The 12,218-nt window shown below is 40.5% G+C and overlaps 1 long non-coding RNA gene across 1 annotated transcript; it reads right to left on the bottom strand.

Annotated features, from left to right (window-relative positions):
• Positions 1-4,637: 4,637 nt before the first annotated feature.
• On the bottom strand, positions 4,638-6,884 carry LOC126967607 (uncharacterized). Its single transcript, XR_007730047.1, has 3 exons — positions 6,728-6,884; positions 5,149-5,276; positions 4,638-4,985 (listed from the first exon to the last, which is right to left on the bottom strand). It is a non-coding gene; the product is annotated as an uncharacterized LOC126967607 (long non-coding RNA).
• Positions 6,885-12,218: the final 5,334 nt, after the last annotated feature.

The following is a 12,218-nucleotide window of genomic DNA, read 5'->3' as shown; positions in this document are numbered from 1 at the left end:
TAACGTCTCGTCGGGTATCAAAACAATGTGTGGTGTATCTAGGGTGCGGGCCGCTGGCCATCGTCAGAGTGACGAGTGCCAGTGGTTTGCGGTGGTTGACCGCGCCTACGCCTGCGAAGGCGGTGTGTGCGTGTCTGTGTCGGTGTTTGTGTGGGTGTCGCGTTCGCGATGGTGATGTCGTCATCCGGGTCTACCGTTACGTGTCTGGGACGTCTTATTGGGTTGATCATTTAATCAATATAAATTGGCTGACCTAACTAAATACAATAAAATAGTGTTAGCGCGTTTTATAATATCATAGTGAGCGCCATCTCTTGAGAGTTTTATGAACTAAACTCTAAACATTCCGCCCACCATGGACATAGGTAATAATGTCCATTACTTTAGTAAGAATCAAATACTTAAAACACTAGACAATATACTAGACCCTTAGAATAAAAAATGCCTTAACTAGTATGCAGTATTTGCAATAACATATAAACCACCCACCGTGATATAATGTGAGGGTTGTCTAAATAAATAATAACGCATATAACAAAAAACAAATTAAAAGGCGAAACCAAAAAAAAAACATAACATAGTGCTTAACAACTTACAAGTAAAAATCCGTTAACAAAAAAAAAACATATGTAATTCAAAGTCTACATAGTAGTGTGGGTATATAAAATCGTAAGCTTAAACTTGTGTAGCTACTGGCAATACAATTAACTTAGAAACTGGTCTGTTGATTTCAGTATTGTTACATTTTAAAGTGACTACACGGGTAAGGTTGTCCAAACCAGGATGTTTGTTAATAATTAAACCATATAACCATTTACCCGGAGGAAGACCATCCTCCTTCACAAGCACAATGTCTCCAAGTTTGGGTTCCACAGGAGAACAGTGGCTCCACTTATACCTATGCTGCATTTGACTAAGATATTCTAAAGACCACCGACGCCAAAAATCCTGTAACATCCTTTGAGTGAGTTGCCAACGTTTAAGCGAATTTATGGAAGAGTGTTCATAATTTAAGTCTGGCACAGCCACTAGCGGTTCACCCACCAGAAAATGTCCAGGTGTCAATGGAACAGCGTCTTCTGGATTGCAAGAAATTTGGGAAATAGGCCTTGAATTCAGGCACGATTCAATTTGACACAACACAGTTGCCATTTCCTCAAATGTCAATGTGTTGTTGCCAACGACCCTTTTCAGATGGTGCTGTGAACGGCTGGATCTCTTGGCGTTGCGTAGAGATGTCGCTTCATTGTGTGTCTTCTACCGCATTTATCACGGGGAATGTTCCGAAGAGCTGTTTAACCTGATTCCTGCCGCCGATTTCCACCTTCGCACGACACGCAACAAGTTAGGATTTCATCCCCACCATCTGGATGTGTGGCGGTCCTCCACAGTGCGGTTTTCAAGGAGCTTTCTCCCTCGTACTATAAAGCTCTGGAATGAGCTTCCTTGTGCGCTGTTTCCGGGACAATACGACATAAGTACCTTCAAAAAAAGCGCGTACACCTTCCTTAAAGGCCGGCAGCGCTCTTGTGATTCCTCTGGTGTTGCAAGAGAATGTGGGCGGCGGTGATCACTTGGTGAACACCAGGTGACCCGTACGCTCGTTTGTCCTCCTATTCCATAAAAAAATATAATACATGTAGTAATTTCTTCTATTAAGTAATAAGCAGCCAAAGTAGTTGATTTGTTAGCTTGAAATCCAGTTTGTTCTTTTTTTATAATATTATGTTTATTTAGAAAATGCATTATTCTTACATACATTGCTTTTTCCATTTATCTTTGAGAAAATAGATATAAGAGTAATTGGGCGATAATTTTTTATATCGGTTTTAGTACCCTTTTTGAGTAAAGGCTTAATAACAGATAACTTTAAGCTTTATGTAAAGACACCCTGTGAAAAGGATATATTAATTAAGTGAGTCAATATATGAGAGATATTGTGCTTGCAGTGTTTGAGTATATGTGTAGATATCGAATCATAACCTGTTGCCTTTGTATTTTAAAGAGAATTTATTATCTTTATTACTTCGTTTTCGGAACATGGAGAGAGAAATATAATATTATTGATTGAATTTAATTTGTATTTATACTGATTATTCCAATTATGATTACAATTTTTAGTCAAATCAATAAAGGAATTATTAAATGATTTTGCAATGTCTAATGGATTTGTTATATCAACGTCGTTATATAGACCAGGGTCGATAATTTTTGAAACAAAAAAAAATCCACTTCCCGACCTCAGATCGCCCGTAATTTATTTTTCCCTTAATTTTTGTTATATTCTCGTCCTTTTCCAATGGGTTTAATCCTACTATTATTTTGTTTCACTTTTTATCATTTTCAAAGGCTTCGGCACTGGTCTAATAATGAATTAGGTCAATACAATTTTTAGCTGTCATATTATTGTGACTACTTTTTCTCTTTATTAGCTTTAGTTTTATTTTTTTTTTATTTAGGTGTCTCTTAGAGCAGTCAATACAAGACCGTAATATTTTGCTATATTTTTTTAACTTTATCTTACTTTCACGAGACTGATTTGTAGTGAGTAAATCTCAACTGTCTTTTCTTAATACAAGCTACCTTTTGTTATCCATTTATTATTGCCAACATAATTGGACATTTTTTTATTATATATGGGAAAGCAAAGATCGTATAACAGGCAGAAGAAATCATGAAAATTTTTGAAGGCTGTATTGGCATTTGACTCATTTATTACATCGATCCAATTTAGAGATTGTAAGTACATATTAAATTTATGTATATTCTCTTGACAATAATCCCTAATTCTTATAGATCAATTTTTCGGTTTATTTATAAATATTTTCGGTAAACTTACTAGTTGGCATGATTCATGATCCGATAGAAAAAGTTTAATTACTTTGCCTTTTGCTGTAGGAATATTTGTCGCTTAATAGCTAGATATAATTATCTATGCATGCTTGTTGTCGAGTTGGTTCCGTTATATTTATATTAATATTGAAATTACTTAGTAGATTTTGAAATAATTTTGATATCTGATTTTCTTTTAATATATCAATGATAAAGTCTCCGGCTAATATAATAATTTTATTATTATTTATGGTTAATTTATGGAGAAGTAGTTCTAATTTTTCAAAAAATAAAGTAATATTTGAGTTTGGTGTCTTGTATAAACAAACAATGTAGCAATTTATCGCACTTACCTCAACAGCACAACATTCAAATATTTTTTCTGTTGAGTATTCAGTACACTGATCGAGAATCTTATAGTCTAGAGATTTCTACAATAAAATACAACTACCGCCTCGTCTTTCATTCAATCTACAAAACGTCGAAACAACTTTATAATTTTGCAGTATCAGATTAGATTCTTCTCCCCTTTTTATAAAAGTTTCAGTAAGACAAATGATACTTCTTCTTCTTCATACGGGCGCTTTCCGCAACTCGACGTCATATGCGCCTATTTTGCGTGCGAGGGTGGTAGAGGCTACTCCAACCAGCCAAGCACCTCCAAGAAGTACTTTTCCTTACATGGTTTATGGTCGAAAAAAATTAGCTTGTGTATTTTTTTCTAGATTAATTGTTTGAGTCGCTTTATTACAATAGTTTTTAACTGACAATATCGTTTTATCAACTTGTGTAGACATTTCTTTTTGGTTTCTAACATGAATTCCACCTTCGCACGACACGCCACAAGTTAGGATATCATCCCCACTATCTGGATGTGTGGCGGTCCTCCACAGTGCGGTTTTCAAGGAGCTTTCTCCCTCGTACTACAAAGCTGTGGAATGAGCTTCCTTGTGCGGTGATTGCGGGACGATACGACGTGGGTACCTTCAAAAAAAGCGCGTACACCTTCCTTAAAGGCCGGCAACGCTCTTGTGATTCCTCTGGTGTTGCAAGAGAATGTGGGCGGCGGTGATCACTTAACACCAGGTCGTACGCTCGTTTGTCCCCCTATTCCATAAAAAAAATGACCAATCAATAATAAATGCTTAAGCAGCCTTAATTTTAAGGGTATAACAGTTCGCTGTTTTAACGCTCCGTCCAATTGGGAGCGAGGATTTAAGAAGGAAGAAGATAGTTTTGACTCCAACAAAAAAAAATGGAAAGAGAAGGAAGGAATGACAGCCCAAATAAAGATTGATGAAAAATACAGTAGATATATATGTATATTCACGAAGTAGTTAACATTATGTTTCTGAACTTTTTCTCCTTTATAGAAACTTTCAGTTTACCAAAACTAACACTACCACGTGGACAGTCTACTAATCTAAAGAAACCACATCGACTATTGATTTTAGATAGAAATTTCCTTCATGGATGGAGAACTCCCCCAGTCTCATCCAGTTCTATCCTCTAATTACCACAATCTCATCAGACCACCTTTTGTATGGGTCTTCCCACACATCTTTTCCGAATAAATCTCCCAAGAAGAGGTTCGTAAGGAAGGTTTGCTCTCTTTTCTGTGACTCTTAATACGTGGAGGGTCCATCGTTAGAAAGAGGCTGTGATAGTGCGTGCATAAATCTGGTCTTCTTTCTGTTCGTTTTGTTTTGTACGTTTCGTGTATTTTTTAATTGAAATTAAAAAAGCATGCTTATTCCAATCACCCGTTGACATGTTTCACTTTATTTGTGACAGTCTAGGTTTAGCCATCGTATGGCAGGGTACAACACAAGTCTTCTTTGACTCAGATAAATAACTTCCATAAAATATTAATGCTTGGGAACAGCTCAAGGTTAAAAAGAGGAAAAGTGCGAAACTCTACTAGTGAATTAAAAGGAAATTAATTCAACGACTGGTAAATATATATATATAATATAACATAAGTGCGTCGATGGAGCCAAGATCCGTAGGCTCTCAAGCAAGAGGTGCCGGTTTGATACCCTGGTAGGTACCGTAACAATTTGTTGTCGATTTTCCGAATTCATATGAACGTTTACGCGACGCTCTAAGGGTGATGAAAAACACCGTGAGGAAACCAGCACACAAACAAACACCTGCAAATAGATTCAAAATTGAGGAATTTGAACTGGGCGAGTCGTCGACTAAAAACTGTAAGCAGTCTCAAAAGCGCTTGGACCCTTGGCAGATTACAAGTAAAATTTGTACACAGTACAATAGGCCTCGAGTTGCGGTAATAGTACGTGAATACCTACTAACCTTACTAGTTATAATTATACTATGGTTGCCTTACAATAGTTAAACATGGCGAGTAGCCTTATATTGAATTAAAACTTCACTCTAAATTGAGTCATGACTGTCAAGAATGTCGAAATACTCCCGATCATCTGGAACAAAATTAAAGCGGCTTTGTTATAACTAATAATCTTTATCAAAAGTAAATTTCTTTTGAAACCACATACTGAAATATCAATCCTGTATGGGTCTGGTGTCTTGCCCCCACAGTGCTGTTAAAAATGAACTTTCGCACTCCCAAACTATGCAATGAACTTTCACGGGCAGTGTTCCAGGAAGATGAGACATGATCCGTTCAAAAAAACCCGTGCAACCACTTATAAGGGCGGCAACGCTCTTATGGTTTCTGTGATATTGCAACAGCGCGGGAGTTATCACTTTCCCTGACCTTTCCTCTTCCATAGACGAAGCTTATGTACAATGCATAATACAACAACTGCATATGTTTCAGTCAAAGCCCTGACGGTAGAACTTGTTACAAGCGTCTTCACGGTACTCAATCCTTACTATAATAATATTAGTTCGAATATGAGTTTTGTTTCTTAACTATACAATCGATCATCACACAAATGTGTTCAAGGGTTGTGATAGGATGTAGGGTGCCATTAAGATTCTATTATGATAAATGCTCAAACAGCAGCATCATCTCTTCTTCATCCAGACGATACATAGATATTTTACCAGAAAAAAATATTTCATACAAATAAAGAAATGTCGCCGACTTTATAAATTTAGTTTTCCAACGTCCCTTATTATTGATTAAATTGACACCCAAAAAAATATAATATTGCAAAATAGTGACACGGCGGCATATCGAGAGAAGAACACTCCCTCACGTTGATATGTTGTGAGGCATGCAATGCTATTAGCTGTTGGTCATAATAAATCTTTAGCTCGTTTTATTACCAAATGCTCATGTATACTTGACAGACATATAGGCTCTATGTATTATTTGAACTACGTCTCTTGAATGTAATTGGGTTTTATCCGTGTTGACCTGTTTTTCGGATCTTTCGCTATCATCATCAGCCGGAAGACTCCCACTGCTGGACAAAGGCCTCCCCCAAAGATTTCCACGATGATCGGTCCTGCACTACCCTCATCCAACGTATTCCGGCGATCTTGACCAGATCGTCGGTCCATCTTGTGGAGGGGCTTCCAACACTGCGTCTTCCGATACGTGGTCGCCATTTGAGGACTTTATTGCCCGAACGGCGATCTGTCCGTCGAACTATGTGCCCTGCCCTATGCCACTTCAGTTTCGCAATCATTTGGACTATGTCGGTAACTTTGGTTCTACTACGGATCTCCTCATTTCTGATTCGATCTCGCAGGGAAACTCCGAGCATAGCCCTCTCCATCCCTCTCAGCGACCATGAGCTTTCTCATAAGGCCAATAGTTAGCGACCATGCCTGCGTACCGTAAGTCATCACGCAAAACACACTGGTTGAAAACCTTCGTCTTCAGACACTGTGGTATTTGGTCTCTCGCCATGGTGCGCTTGAGATAAATAGTAGAATTAATTTTCATAAAAATACAAACTGTGAGAACTGTTGATCTTGATAACTCCCATGTGCCCAGCACCTGGAACTCAATGCTTTTCTTCGAGACCAAGTCATACAGCTGCAACAGCTCATTACGAAACGGTTTCTGTAGCGTCATGTCACTGAACAGGAACTCTCTCACTAGGGCCTTAGTATTCGACATCTGAATATAAAATAAATATGATTTAGGCCAGTCAAGGTCATATTGATGGATTTTAATATACTTACTCTACGCTTCATAGCGGCTAGCAATAATAGAGATCAGCTTAGCAAGTGATCTTCGTGGAACATTTTAAAGTGGATAGCTGTTATTGAAGGATCACTTAAAGACAGGAGACTCGAGAGGAGACATCAGGACCAATTTTTCTAAACTGACATTTTCCAATATTTTTTCCTAGGTTTTTAACCCTCACTCAATATATTTTCAAATAAGATGAAATACCATCAGTAACTGTGTCCTTCCGTTTTGTTATATTTTTGTTTTGGTTAGATAACTTCAAAAAACTCTTGCCATCTTTTGCGACCACTTATGGGTGAACAAAGTTTTGTTTCCTAAAATATATATTTTAATTTGTTTGTTTGAAAATTTTGTGCGAAACACCCGCGTATTCAGTTAATATAGCTGTTGTAGTGCCATGCTATGTAGATGTATATGTAGATTGTTTTTTTTTTTTTTTTTTTAATGGAATAGGAGGACAATTAGCGTACGGGTCACCTGTTGTTAAGTGATCACCGCCGCCCACAATCTCTTGCAACACCGGAGGAATCACAGGAGCGTTGCCGGCCTTTTAGGAAGGTGTACGCGCTTTTTTTTAAGGTACCCATGTCGTATCGTCCCTGAAACACCGCACAAGGAAGCTCATTCCACAGCTTTGTAGTACGAGGAAGAAAGCTCCTTGAAAACCGCACTGTGGAGGACCGCCACACATCCAGATGGTGAGGATGATATCCTAACTTGTGGCGTGTCGTGCGAAGGTGGAATTCGGCGGCAGGAATCAGGTTAAACAGCTCTTCGGAACACTCCCCGTGATAAATGCGGTAGAAGACACACAATGAAGCTACGTCTCTACGCAACGCCAAGTGATCCAGCCGTTCACAGAGCACTGGGTCCCCGACAATTCGAGCTGCTCTGCGTTTCAAGCGGTCAAATGGATCGAGATGATACTGGGGTGCGCCAGACCAGAGATGACAGCAATACTCCATGTGTGGCCGGACCTGCGCTTTGTAGAGCGATAGTATGTGGGCCGGCTTGAAGTATTGCCGTGCTCTATTAATGACGCCCAGTTTCTTTGAAGCCAATTTGGCTTTGCCTTCCAGATGACCACGAAATTGGCAATCGCTCGAGATTTCGAGACCCAGTATTCCAATACTAGGCGCGGCTTTAAGAGAAGTGTTCTCGAAGAGCGGTGATACGACAAATGGGGTTTTTTAGTGGTAAACGCGCAAACTTGAGTCTTCTGGTGGTTACATTGGACAAGGTTCAATTTTCCCCATTCCGCGACCTTCTCAAGAGAGGACTCGATAGAAGACACAAGTTTCTCCCGGCACTGGTCGACGATTTCCCGAGAGAGACCTGCATGGCCAGTGTATACGGCATCACCAGTGCTATCGTCTGCATAGCAATGAATGTTGGAGGTGTCCAACATATCATTGATATGCAAAAGAAACAGCGTCGGAGACAGCACACAGCCTTGGGGCACTCCAGCATTCACGGGCTTCGGGTTCGAGCAATATCCGTCGACAACGACCTGTATGGTGCGCCCAGTGAGGTAGCTGGAGGTCCACTTTCACAAGCTCTCGGGAAGCCCAAATGATGGAAGTTTGGAGAGGAGCGCCTTGTGCCATACACGATCAGCCTTCGCTATATCCAGGCTAACTGCCAGGCCTTCCCCCTTGCTTTCAATAGCCGCCGCCCATCTATGTGTTAGGTATACCAAAAGATCACCTGCCGACCGACCATGGCGAAACTCGTATTGTCGGTCGTTGATCAACTGGTGACCCTCTAGATATACCAAGAGCTGACGGCTAATTATGCTCTCCATGATTTTGGAGAGCAGGGAAGTAATAGCAATAGGCCTGTAGTTTGCCGGATCCGAACTGTCTCCTTTTTTTTGGATCGGATGGACAAGGGCTGACTTCCATGAGTCAGGGACTATGCCTTTAGAATAAGAGTGCCGGAATAAACGCGTTAGCACCGGCGTCAACTCAGGGGCACACGTTCTAAGCACGTTTGGAGAAATGCCATCCGACCCGCTCGACTTTCTGACGTCCAACGAAAACAGAGCTCGCCTAACAGTTTTCTGTCTGAACTGTACTTCAGGCATAGAGCTCTGACACCACGGGATGGTCGGCGGTGTTTTTCCGTTGTCGTCAAGAGTCGAGTTGGAGGCGTAAAGAGTGCACAAGAGATCGGCTTTCTCTTTTGCCGTATGGGCCAGGGTGTCATTCCTCATGTGCAACGGCGGCATGGACGGCTGGCTGAAGTTACCAAGAGCAGCTTTCGACACCGACCAGAACTTGCGTGTTCCGGTCGGGTAACTGGAAAGCTGCTCGCCGATTTTGACGACGTGTTTTGACTTTGCACGGGCGATTTGCCGCTTAAAAAATCTGGAGGCACGGTTGTATTTCCTCTTAAGAACTGTGCAGTTCGGATCCTTTGTGCCCAGCGCCGCAACCCAAGTTCGATACGCCTGTTTTTTGCAGTCAGATGCTGCTTTAACTTACGCATCGAACCAGAGCTGTGATCTGCCACCGATGGGTACTACAGAGTTTGGTATAAAAATATCCATACCCTGTAGTATCACATCGGCTACTGCAACGGCGCAGGCACTAGGATCATCCGAAGGGCAACAAACCGTGCCCCAAGGGTAGGATGCAAAAAAGCAACGCATCCTATCCCAATCTGCTGACTTGTAGTGCCAAACGCGGCGGGTCGCTGGTGGTCTGCGACGTTGGCGTCGGATAGGCACTACACTCCTGACCAGGCAATGGTCGGACGTTCCGAGAGGGGCGTCGACAAAGACCTGGTAACCATCGTGATGTGTAGTCAGCAGAAGATCCAATAAGGACGGCATGTGGCTATCCACATCCGGGAGCCGCGTTGGCGACTCAACCAATTGGGACAGACCATACGCCAATGCAAAATTATGCACAGATCGCCCTGCGTAGTCTGTGGTACGTGATCCAAGCCATTCGGCATTGTGCCCGTTGAAATCACCCAAGACTACGATTTCAGCGGAGGGGATCTGTGCAAGTACGTCGTCAATTGCCGCTTGAACGCAGCCCATGAGATGATCGGTTTCTGCGTTACCACCATGGGACCTGTAGACACACGCATAGATGCGGACGCGGTCCTCTAAATCTACGCGGGGTCAGAGAGTGGACAGGTCCCTACCCTCAAAATTGCCGAGACGGCGACAGCAGATATCCTCCCTAACGTACACACATACCCCGGCATGAGGCAAAAAATTGTGCTCAATTTTGTACCCGGGGTACGTTAAATATGACGTATCGCTAGGTTGAGATATCTGCGTCTCAGTAAGGAAACACAAGGCCGGCTGCGCCGTCGCAAGGTGGTGGTGGACGGCGTTTAAATTGGAGTGAATTCCCCTGATATTGCAAAAGTCCACGTTGAGTGTGGAGCGGGGTGCCGTGGTGATACTGCCTCGTTTGTCCTTGGTCATGCGCGGTTCTGTGCCCTCCCCAGAATACGAAGGGCAGCCCGAGCTAGAGTGCCCGGGGAGGGATTCTCCAACTCTGGTAGAGCCGGTACCCTCCTGGGGTAATATCTCTTTATGGACCGCTCTCATATTTCGTTGGGGGGGTTGGGGGGGGGGGTAAGGGATGGCCACCGGTCCTCGACACTAACCTATGCGAAACATAGCGACACTAGGCCGCTACTTCACGCCGTGTATACCGCGTAACTGCACTCAGCACGTAGTAGCGACATTTAAATCAATTTTTTTTTTATTAGGTTCACAAAACGGGATACACTCTTAATGTTGTATAAAATAGAAAAATATGTTAACATGTTGGGGCGAGTGCGTCATTCTGGAAGTGAACACAGCATGCTTTTAAATGTGTTCTAGATTTTATATATACCTAAAAACATTAACTTAAGCCAGATGAACACAATTCAAGCCCACAGTCCCCAAGCCAATAATCCGCTTTTTCTAGCAGAAGTCTTCTGAACCTTGGGACTGACGGATTGAATATGTCTACCTGCTGACAGACTTCATTGTACAGAGAACAAATGCGATATAAACTAGAATGTTGACTATAATTTGTGCGTGTTGAGGGTATTAAACTTATATTAAATGTATTGTATTTACCCATGTATATAATATAATAATATACATTATAGTACAACGTTAATACTTCTTATTAATTATTTAAACACTTTTATTTAATTATTAATTAAATAAAAGTGTTATTATTGGTGTTTTCTAACTGTGTTGTGTTAAATTTTAATATTTAAATATATTGCACTTTGACTTATTTTAAAGTACCCACAACATTTGTTTTGAAAGTGTTACACGTTCTGATATTATAATTATTATATTAAGTAGTTTCTAAAACAAATAATGCCTAATAGTCTAAGAGCTAGCAACGTTTTTGAGAGACAATTTCAGGTAGGCCAGTTTTTAGATATCCTATCTCTCTCACTCTCCCGGACGTCATATGGACTATTTGGCTGGCGGTAGTGATTGCGTTCATCAGTGCGCATCCTACCTGCACAGGTAAAATATCGACTTTTTAAATCATTTTAAGAAGTTTTTTTTTTATTATTTTTATTGAACTTTCCACAACGTAAATCTAATATTGCCAGACATTTTTATTGCTGTTTAAACTTTTAAACTGTTCCAGATGCAAATTTCAAATTAATTTTTTTTTTCAAAATAATTCAGTATAGCTGAAATTTTTTTGTAATATTATTTGCGACTACACACCAGCTCTTTTCCGGAAAGGTAAACTTCGACCTTTTAAACTGTTAGATCAATCAGAAGAGTATCAATTAGCCTGTCAAAATATTATAACAGATGATGAAGAATTGCTGAATGAGACATTTAAAATCTTAGAAAAGTTAATTTGTCATATTTACGGAGCTCGTGATTCTTGGAACGTCAATGAAGTTAGGTTCAATCTGTTTTCAAACACTTATCGGTCTAAAAAATCAGATATAATGATAATTTTGAAAAAAAAAAAATTCGTAACTTTGATCCATCAAGCCTACCACCATGCAAAAGTGAATTGTATCAGCATTTACTGCAAGTTCGTTACGTTACAAAGTTTCGGAGAAATGCTCATTAAAAACACCCGACATCTCTATCACCTCAAGCTTCCGGCTGGACCATAAATGACGATAAATATGATTTTGTCTGGTTTGTTGGAGAGCAATTGCATCTTTAGTCTTGTTTAGCTAGTTTGCATAGTTGTTTAGTTAGTTTGCATCATTAGTTGCCGACATTATTAATAAAGAAAAAAATTAA

Source organism: Leptidea sinapis, chromosome 1 (genome assembly GCF_905404315.1).
Source record: "Leptidea sinapis chromosome 1, ilLepSina1.1, whole genome shotgun sequence".
Classification (NCBI taxonomy): Eukaryota; Metazoa; Arthropoda; class Insecta; order Lepidoptera; family Pieridae; genus Leptidea; species Leptidea sinapis.
The sequence above is the reverse complement of the archived record's forward strand: the minus strand, read 5'-3'. Positions and strand labels throughout refer to the sequence as shown.